Genomic DNA, 9905 nt, shown 5'->3' on the forward strand with positions numbered 1-9905 from the left:
ATCCCTTCCTGTGGATCCGTTGTAAATAGGACCCTTCAGTGAGGTTACTTCAATTGAGTTGTGACCCAACTGAATCAGGATAGGTCTTAATCCCATTACTGGAAGCCTGTAGAGAAGGCCACAGAGGAGCCACGGGGAGCAACTAGAAGCTAGAAGTCAATAGAACCCAGAAGAAAAAGAAGATATTGCCATGTGACAAAAAAGCCAAGGACCAAGGATCACCAGCAACCAGCCCCAGAATGCTTCAGTCTTTGGGGAGAAAGCATCACTTTGTTAATGCCTTGATTTTGGCCTTCTGGCCACCAAAACTGTGAGCCAATAAATTTTAATTGTTTAACGAAACCTATTGTATAGTATTTGTTTTAGCAACTAGGCAACTAGAACACATAGTATCCCTAGCGTGTGGTATTAATATGACTTTTAATTTTTCAAAACAACACTCTGAGTGAAAGTAGGTGGATTAAAACACAAAAAGCCACCCTTTGTTGAGTACTCTGTGTCAGTCCTTTTATAGACATTGTTTTCTCTCCAGAACAACTGAGATTTTCAAAATATATGTAATCTATTCAGGATCACACCGTTTGTAGGTGCCAGAACCAGGATTCCAACTCACATCAAACCTGGAACAAGGGGAACAGAGATGTTTCCAGGACAGGTGAGGATTTGGGTTTTCTCTAGAAACCTCAAACCTTGGTGCTTGGAGGATTTTGGTGAGAGGTAAAATGAACGCAGGAGCCCTTCACACAGGGCAAAAATTGACAAATGTAAACATTTGAAGAAAGATTTGGAGAGTGCAACGACAACTAGGCATCTCAGCAGCACACAGCATAGCTATTTTTTCACCACAGGTTTTACTTGTGTTTTGAATACTTTTAAAGTCATGAAGTTAGAGATGAATTCCTATAACATAGATCACTAGAAAAGAGAAAAGTGATTGAGGGTTTGGGTTTCTCAGCAGACTGTTTCTCTAGTTGCTTGCTCTTTACCAGTATTTTTTTTTCTTGCAATTTTATTGAGACATAGTCACAGAAGATACAATCATCCGAAGTGTACAGTCAGTTTCATATAGTTGCACATTCATCAGCACATTCAATTTTTGAATATTTTCATTACTCAAAAAAAAAACATAAAAATAAAAGTAAAAAGAATACCCCAAACAACCCATCTCCTCCATCGCTCCCTATTACTCATTTACTTTTTTGTCCCCATTTTTGTACTCATTTGTCCGTATACTGTATAAAGGGAACGTGAGCCACAAGGTTTTCTACAATCACACGTTCACACTGTATGAACCACATACTTACACAGTCATCTTCAAGAAACAAGGCTACTGGGCTGCAGGTCAACAGTTTCAGGTATTTCTGTCTAGCTATTCTAATACACTAAAAAACTTAAAAGGGATATTTATATCATGCATAAGAATAACCTCCAGAATGACCTCTTGACTCCATTTGAAAGCTCTCAGCCTCTGAAAGTTTACTTTGTTTCATTTTTCTTCCCCCTTTTGTCAAGAAGTCTTTCTCAATCCCACCATGCTGGGTTCATACTCATCCTGGGAGTCCTGCCCCACGTTGCCAGGGAGATTTACACCCCTGGGAGTCATGTTCCACTTAGCAGGGAGGGCAGCGAGTCCACCTGCCATGTTGGCTTAAAGAGAAAGGCCACATCTGAACCACATAAGAGGTTCTGTGGGGGTGACTCTTAGGCACAATTATAAGTAGGCTTAGCCTCTCTTATGCAGTATCAGGCTTCATAAAGGCAAGCCCCAAGATTGAGGACTCGGACTTCTAAATTGTTTACCAGTATTTTAAATAGATTTCCAGTTTTCTCTGTTTAAATTAATAAACTGCTATTTTAATTAGTTTTGTCATAATTCCATTCATCAGGAGTCAGAGCTGCAATCTCTCATTTCATTAGCCAAGCTCAGCAGATTATTGGTCATAACTAAAAACTATTTGCTTTGTTGAATTCCTAAAAATCACTTTGGCCCACCTCACTTCAGTGTAATTGTCTGGAGCTCCATTTTGAAAGTACCCCAAATTGGAAGCTTATTTCTGTCCACACTGCTTCTGGAATCAGCTCATGTTCTAGTTTCAAGGAGATTACAGTTTTTGCAGGGGAAATTCCAGGAAAGGGTAATTCTAGACTAGAAAAAAATGGGGTAAAAATTAGAGACTCACCTGGATAAGCAACCAACGCACCATTTACCAGACATTAACCCAACCACAAATATTTGACTGTCCTTTATGCCTGGCACTATTACATATCACACACACTGCCAGCCTTTAGTTGGGTTTGTATGGGGTTGGATAAATTCTAACCTGCTGCTGTCTACCTCTACCCTTTCCACTTCTTTTTTACATTTTCTTTGTATCCTTTCATTTCCCTAATTTTTTTCTTTTTTTCTCTCCTCCCTCTCTTACTCTCTCCACAACCCCTGCCTCTTTTTTTCTTTTCCAATTAGTTTGATCTTACTCTCATGCCTTGGTGCACAGATTCATTTCTATTAATTTAAATTATGGCTGTTAAGGCAGGTTAGTTTAACTAATTATCAAACTGTAATTATCCTGTAATTATCAAGCTGACTCAAAATGTTTAAATTGTTTGTTTCTAAACTGTAAAAATGCTGATTTTTATTTCCATATATCACTTTGGCCAGCAACTGAACAAATTTTTAAATACTCTGTTTTCCCTCGAGATTTACAAATAACTTCACCTTGCAGGTAAAGAATTTCCCCAAAAAAGCTCCAAAATATTTGAGAATAGGAAGAAAAACCCAATTAAAAAGCAAATAAAATGAACTGAATATTTTAGAAAGGGGTGTTCAAAACCAAGGCTTCCAGATCTAAGATGGTGGCATAAAGAGGAGTGGAAGCTAGTTAGTCCCCCCCAGAACAACTAATAAACAACCAGGAACAACTAGTAAATAATCCAGAATAACTGCGGGGTGACAAATGTGACCATCCACTCATCATACACCAACCTGAATTGGGAAGAATGCCCGAGATTGCAGCATAAAATCTATAAGTAAAAACCGTGGATCCAATCCGAGAACCCCCTTCCCCCACAGCCCGAGCTGCAAAGCCTTGTGGTGCTAGAGAGCAGCTCTCTCCAAGCAAGTGAATACAGCTCAGCTGAGCTCCAACTCGGGTTTTAATTAACAAACGTGGACTGCTCAATACAAGCTACAAAACCCCAACAAACAGACAGAGGCTTTGGGTGGTGACTGACCTTAGAGAGCCAGAGGGTGGCCATGGATTGGCCCTGAAGGGGGCTTTCTGTCCCTGTTTCAGCTCAGTGGAGAGAGTGTCAGCCATTTTCAGTTCCCAACACTCTGACCCAGACAAGGGTGGAGATAGCACAGGCAGAGAGAGTCCATTCAAATGCTAATGACCTCTCCCTAGGGGGTCTATCTTCCCTAAGAGGAAAGAGGTGGGGCCCATCTCTATTACCCACTTTCCATTCAGAACCAGACCCCAGAGCCTGGGGGAAAACAGCCATAGGCCACACCTCCTTACACCAGTCTGGAGTTACAGGCTGACAGGTGCCACCTGCTGGGCCAAAAAGCACAGTGACCTGAGGCATCACAAGGTGTACCAATTTTCTAAGAGACACCCTCAGGGAAACTGGATACTGAATAGTTTTTCCTTCTGGGACCGGAGCCCATTTTGGTCTGGGAAAATCTGATTGGGGTAACCAAGGAAACCATGCCTAGACAACAGAAAACTACAACCTACACTAAGAAAAACAAAGTTATGGCCCAGTCAAAGGAACAAACTTGCACTTCATCTAAGATACAGGAATTTAAACAACTAATACTAAGTCAATTCAAAAAGTTTAGGGAAGACATGGCAAAAGAGATGAACCTTATAATGAAAACACTGGGCATACATAATGTAGACATTGAAAGTTAGAAAAACCAACTGGCGGAATCTATGGAAATGAAGGCCACAACACAAGAGATGAAAGACACAATGGAAACATACAACAGCAGATCCCAAGATGCAGAAGAAAACACTCAGGAACTGGAGAAAGCCTACACATGAAAGAACAGATAGAGAAAAGAATGGAAAAATACAAGCAACATCTCCAGGAACTTAAGGACAAAACAAAAAGCAAGAATGTACGTGTCATTGGTGTCCCAGAAGGAAAAGAGAAGGGAAAGGGGCAGAAGCAATAATAGAGGAAATAATCAATGAAAATTTCCCATCTCTTATAAAGACATAAAATTACAGATCCAAGAAGCACAGTGTACCGCAAACAGAATACATATGAATAGGCCTATGCCAAGACACTTAATAATCAGATTATTAAACATCAAAGATAAAGAGAGAATCCAGAAAGCAGCAAGAGAAAAATGATACATCACATACAAAGGAAGCTTGATAAGACTATGTGTAGATTTCTCAATAGAAACCACGGAGGCAAGAAGGAAGTGAGGTGATATATTTAAGATACTGAAAGAGAAAAATCACCAACCAAGAATCCTATATCCAGCAAAACTGTCTTTCAAATATGAGGGAGAGCTTAAAATATTCTCAGACAGACAATGACAGAGTTTGTGAACAAGATGCCTGCTCTATAGGAAACACTAAAGGAAGCACTGCAGACAGAAAGGAAAAGACCAGAGTGAGAGGTTTGGAAAACAGTTTTTTGAGATAGTAGCACAGCAATGTAAGCAGAATGAACTAAGAGACTGTGAGTATGGTTGAAAGAGGAAGGTTGGGACCATGTGGGACACCAAAACAAAAGATGAAGGATAAAGGCTGGGACTGTGTAACTCAGGGAAACCTAGGGTACTCAACGATTGTAATAAAAGGTACAAATATGTTTTTATATGAAGTAGAACAAATGAATGTCAGCATTGCAAGGTGTTAAAAATAGGGTGGGGTTGGGGGGGAAATACAATCAGTGCAAACTAGAGACTATAATTAACAGAAACATCATATTATGCTTCCTTTAATATCACAAAGGCAATATACCAGGGCTAAATGCATATGGGGGTGAATAGGAGAAGGGTATGGGACTGCTGGCATTGCTGATGTTGTCTGACTCTTTATTCTACTTTAGGTTAATGCTATCTTTCCTTCTGTTGCTTTCTAGCTGTCATGTTTTTTGTTTTTTGTTTTGGTTGTTGTTTCTCTCTCTTTCTCTTTTCTTTTTCTTTTGTCTCTCTGTTTTTTTTTTTTTTTTTTACTCTTCTTCCATCTTTGTGGAAGAAATGGAGATGTCCTTATATAGATAGTGGTAATGGTGCTGAATACATAAATGGTACGTGACTATACAGGAAACCATCGATTGTTTACTTAGGACGGAATGTGTGGTATGTGAACAAAACCGTCTTAAAAGAAATGGGTTTATGAAGAAAACTTGAGGGCACTATATTGAGTGAAATAAGACAGACACATAAAGGCAAATATTGCAAGGTCTCACTGATATGAACTAATTATAATATGTAAACTCATAGACATGAAATATAAGTTACCAGGATATAGAATGAGGCTAAAGAATGGGGAGTGGTTGCTTATTCTGAGCAGAATGTTCAACTAGGTGAACTTCAACATTTGGAAATGGACGTGGTGATGGTAGCATGTTGTGAGAATAATGAACAGTGCTGAAAGGTGTGTGAAGGTGGTGGAAAGGGTAAGCTCAGAGTCACATATATCACCAGAAGGAAAGTTGGAGGTTAAAAGATGGGAATGTATAAAACAGTGAATTTTGTGGTGGACAATGTCCATGATTAACTATACAAATATTAGAAATCTCTCTCATGAACTAGAACAAATGTATGACACTATAACTAGAAATTAATAATAGAGGGGCATATAGGAAAAAAATATACCTATTGGCAAACCATATACTACAGTTAGTAATATTTTAACATTCTTTCATCAAAAATGACAAATGTACTATACCAAAACTATGAATCAATAATGGAGGGGAGGGGGAGAGGGGTGGTTAGGGGTATGGGAGAATTTGAGTTTCCTTTTTTTGTCTTTATTTCTTTCCTGGAGTAATGAAAGTGTTCTAAAAATTTAAAAAAAATTGTGATGATGGATGCACAGCTGTATGATGGTACCGTGGGCAATTGATTGTACACTTAGGATCTTTGGATAGTTGTATGGTATATGAACAATCTCAATTTAAAAAAAATACATATATATATATAAAACAAGGCTTCTTCTGTACATATTCCTGCCATGGACTTTTACCCCACTCCCTCTCCTCTGATAGAATTTGTGAGAGCATCAGTATCAAAAAGTTCTGTGTCCTAGAATGCCTGCGTCCCTTGCTTTAAATCAAGATACAGGAGACCCACCCACCAGTGAGGTCTTGGAAGCACATACAGGTGCAGTATATCATCTGCCTTAAGGTGGCGCTAATTCACCATATTGATGAGTCAACTACAAATAACTGGGACACAGCATTCGCTTTTTAAATTTGTTCTCTATCATTTATGTTATTTGAATGCTTAAAGATAATGAACATAAATTATCTATATTTATATCTCTTATATGAAATGGTTCCCTAAGGCCACATAGCATGAAACACAAATTAAGTAGCATATGACTGACCTGAATTCCACAGCCCAGCATTCCAAGATTCCCATACTTTCCAGCCTGGCATTTAGCTAATGCTCTGCAGGTCACACCCTCTCAACCTTTCCACTAGACCATCCAGCTTCCCTAAAGTCATAAGTAGCAATGTCTTGCTTATCCTCCACAATCCCTTGACATATTTGATACTAAAAACATATCTACTGGTGCATAAAATTGACTGAGCCAAGTCAGCTGACTAGGGTAGTCCAGGTTATAAGCACAGGTCTCTAGGGTACTTGTTTAGAACTATAAATCAGAAGCACAAACTGAGAACCATATGAAGAGTAAAAAGAATTCTCCTTGGGTTCAAATAGCTAGATCCAATCAAGTTTAGTTACAAACAAATTCAATTCACTTCAGTGTGGACATTTAAGCAGAGAAATTAACAGCCTTAGGTGGGAATTGGACCCACCATGGATGGCATGTGCAACCTTAAATTGTTTATCTGTGCTAGAAGTCACCAGAGCAAGTGTCTGGGGGAGAGAATTGCAACTCTCATCTCACTGACAGTGGCGCAACAGGATTTTATACGAAACAACCCTCATTACTCTGTGGCATCATCATCTAAGATATGTGTCCCCACACCCAAAACCCTTGTTTCTCTTAAAGATAAATTCATTAAATAGTATCCATGAACTTATATCACCTTTCTTGGCTCCATTTATATTTATGTTTATTTATATTTATATTTTTCTAATCGTGCCAACTCTTAAGGTAATAAATGTCATAGATAGACAATGCCATTACATAAACATTCCTTTTGTTTATCCAAAAATTGCTTCTTTCAAAATTCCAGAAGCACCTACAAATTCAGATTTTCTTCAATTTTATGACTGAGTTAAAGGCAGTGTATTTATAGCAATTTTGATGTGATTTTATATCATGACATATATATCATAATTACAATCATTACTTGGGATTTTATAATTCACTCATTTTAATTTTTATTCATTTATTTTTGAATAAGTAATTCATTCATATGCCTCAATATTCAAGAGGTGAAAAAAGTTATATTATGGTATTCTCTCCCACTTCAGTGCTCCTTTTAACAACCAACTAAAACTACCAGATTCTTAGGCATCCTTCTAGATAAGAGTGCATGCATTTATAAGCAAATACCTATATATGGCCCCCTTTGTTTATACAAATAGTATTATACTATACATAGTGCTTGTGCCTTGTATTTTTATTAACAGTATATCTTAGCAATAATTTCTTATCAATACCTAAAAACTTCCTCATTCTTTTTTATAACCATATAAGATTCCATTTTATAAATAAATGTACCACACTTTATCTAACCATTTCCCCATTTATTTAGTGGTTTATCATCTTTTGCAATTACAAACCATGCTACAATAAAAAACATTGTACACAAGCCATTAAGTACATGCTCAAGCATATTTGTAGATAAATTTCTAAAAGTGGAATTTTAGGTCAAAGGATGTGCATTTATAATTTTGATAGTTTTGCGAAATTGACTTCCTTAGAAGACCTATCAATTACAGTCCCTTTAGCAATGTAGGAGAATGAAAATCTGACAGGTAAAAAAAATTAATGTTATTATATATTTGCATTTCTCAGAATATAAGTGAGGTTGAGCCTCCTTTCATATGTTTAAGAACCAGTTGCATTCTTCTTTTGTGTGTTTCTATATTTCCTTTTCTCATTTGGTGGTCTTTTTTCTTATTGAGCTCTTTTTAAAATATAGAAATAAGCCTTTTGCTGGTGATAGAAGTAGTAAATATTTTCTCGCAGTTTGTCTTTTGACATTGTTAGAATAGTTTTTACTATGAAGAAAAGTGTTTTTAATTTTCATTTAATTGAGTCTATAGATCTTTTCTTTTGTAGCTTTTGGGGTTTGAGTCATACTTAGAAAGGCTTTCCCAGCTCCAAAATTAAAAACATAAAAATGTCTTGAAGTTTCTGTTGTTTTTGACTTCAAATTTTAGATATTTTAAGTCATTAGTATTCTTCTTTTCAACAATCGTCCAAATTTAAGGATACTAATTATTAATTTGTCCTCATACAAAATCCCATTCAGCTCCAAATTGACTAATTTGGTTGTCTTTCTCTGGATTAGAGGCTGTTTCTTTTAAGACATAACAGCTAAAATGGCCCAAAGTATTTCACATGTGAAGACACAATTTCACTGTTATTCAATCAAATGTCTACATGCCAGGCTCTGGGCTCCTTGTTGGGGCTGCTTATATTATTTAAGATAGAATCCTTACCCTTCAAGATCTAGATTCTAGGAAACAGTTAGACAAGGAAAAACCATAATTCAGTAGGTAACCAGCTGTTCTAGTTTGCTAATGCTGCCAGAATGCAAAACACCAGAGATGGGTTGGCTTTCATAAAAGGGGGTTTATTTGGTTACACAGTTACAGTCTTAAGGCCATCAAGTTTCCAAGGTAACACATCAGTAATCAGGTACCTTCACTGGAAGATGGCCAATGGTGTCCAGAAAACCTCTGTTAGCTGGGAAGGCACGTGGCTGGCATCTGCTCCAAAGTTCTGGTTTCAAAATGGCTTTCTCCCAGGACGTTCCTCTCTAGGCTTCAGCTTCTCTCCAAACTGTCACTCTCAGTTGCTCTTGGGGCATTTGTCCTCTCTTATCTTCTCCGGAGCACAAGTCTGCTTTCAACAGCCATCTTCAAATTGTCTCTCCTCTGCAGCTCCTGTGCTTTCTTCAAAGTGTCACTCTCAGCTGCACTGAGTTCCTTCTGTTTGTCAGCTCATTTATATGGCTCTACTGTTCAAGGCCCACCCTGAATGGGTGGAGGCCATGTCTCCATGGAAATCATCTCATCAGAGTTATCACCTACAGGTGGGTGGGGCGCTTTTCCATGCAAACAAGCTAATCCAAACATTCCAACTTAATCCCCACTAATATGTCTGCCCCTCAAAATTGCTTCAAAGAATATGGCTTTTTCTGGAGACATAATACATTCAAACCAGCACAGCAGCAATCATTGAGAAAGTAGTATGTCATGTAGGATAACAGATGGGGAGCAATTACTTCTCCAAGAGAATGTAAGGGGAAAGCTGCTGAGAGAATATAACCACTTAACTGGGTCTTGAAGGCTATATAAGAGTTTGCCAGATAGACAAGAGCAGAAAGGGAAAAGCAAGCAGAAGGAACAGCATGACATCAGGAATCACACAATTAATTAGCTTTCCAGAATCCTGCTTATTATAGGCACTAAATCAGATTAATTAGCCAATACCATGATACCACTAAGTGTTAGAAGACTGGTTCCAAATGTTCTTAGTCCTTAGATAAAAAGAAAAAAAAATGCCTTA

Source organism: Choloepus didactylus, chromosome 2 (assembly GCF_015220235.1).
Source record: "Choloepus didactylus isolate mChoDid1 chromosome 2, mChoDid1.pri, whole genome shotgun sequence".
Lineage (NCBI taxonomy): Eukaryota > Metazoa > Chordata > Mammalia > Pilosa > Megalonychidae > Choloepus > Choloepus didactylus.